The following is a 1,082-nucleotide window of genomic DNA, read 5'->3' on the forward strand; positions in this document are numbered from 1 at the left end:
TCGCTCACAGCAAACCAAACTAGTATGACGGGCTCTGATTGTTGAACAATATTAGTCAAAATTAAATTATCCAGTTTTTACAGACCCTAACTAATGTTGAATACATAACCTGACTTTATCTTTATTATACTAGATTCTGTTACATTTCTCTAATATAAAAGAGAGAGAGAGAGAGAGAGAGAGAGAGAGAGAGAGAGAGAGAGAGAGAGAGAGAGAGAGAGAGATCCTATCAGCATTTTCACCAAACTCACTTAGAACAAAAAAAAAAGTTGCAAAAGTGAAACTTGGAGGAGGTTGCAGGAACCCCCCCCCCCCCCCCACCAGTAGTCCTAAATGAAGAGAGATTTCATGAAATCTCTTCAGTCATGAAATGAAAGAATAGAATCATGAAAGGAAGAGGGGAGAAGACATATAGGTCTAGGGTCCAAAGGCCTCTGTCTGTTATAATAAAGGATTTAACATTATTTTAATGCTTTTATAAGACATATTAATATTCAGTAAATCATAATCTTGATTGTTCTTAAGAATCTGACCTTTGGAACATCTGAATATTGCCATAAATAGATCCCTACATTAGTCTATGTTATTCGCCTTGGCCACTTTCATGAAATGTTATGCAAATATGATTGTTTGTTTATATATCAAAGTAATCTTCTGGTGAAATGACTTTGACATATTAAAGATGGAAGTGATATACCAAGTGGTTACACCTATAGGCCTATGGACCTTTTTTTTAATGAAAGAAATTGTGACTTTTGGAAAATCAAACTAAAAATATCTATATCTTGGTTTAATAAATCTGTATTTCATAAAATATCATAGCCAAGATAAGAATATTCAAGAAAAACTTTTTAAATTTATGATATAATATGAGAAACAAAAATTTAATCTAAACTAACATGGCTCAGCCTAAAAAAATAATAAATGCATCACCAACTGACACAAAGCATCATAAATAGAATAGTTTACCTTCAAATAAAACCGTTTTCTTTCAAAACTAAAATTTCCCGCCAAATGTTTACGAGTGATATGAACAGATTTTCTTTTTATTCGTTTCTTCTTGGTTCTTGATTTTATTATGG

The sequence above is a fragment of the Palaemon carinicauda genome, chromosome 43 (assembly GCF_036898095.1).
Source record: "Palaemon carinicauda isolate YSFRI2023 chromosome 43, ASM3689809v2, whole genome shotgun sequence".
Lineage (NCBI taxonomy): Eukaryota > Metazoa > Arthropoda > Malacostraca > Decapoda > Palaemonidae > Palaemon > Palaemon carinicauda.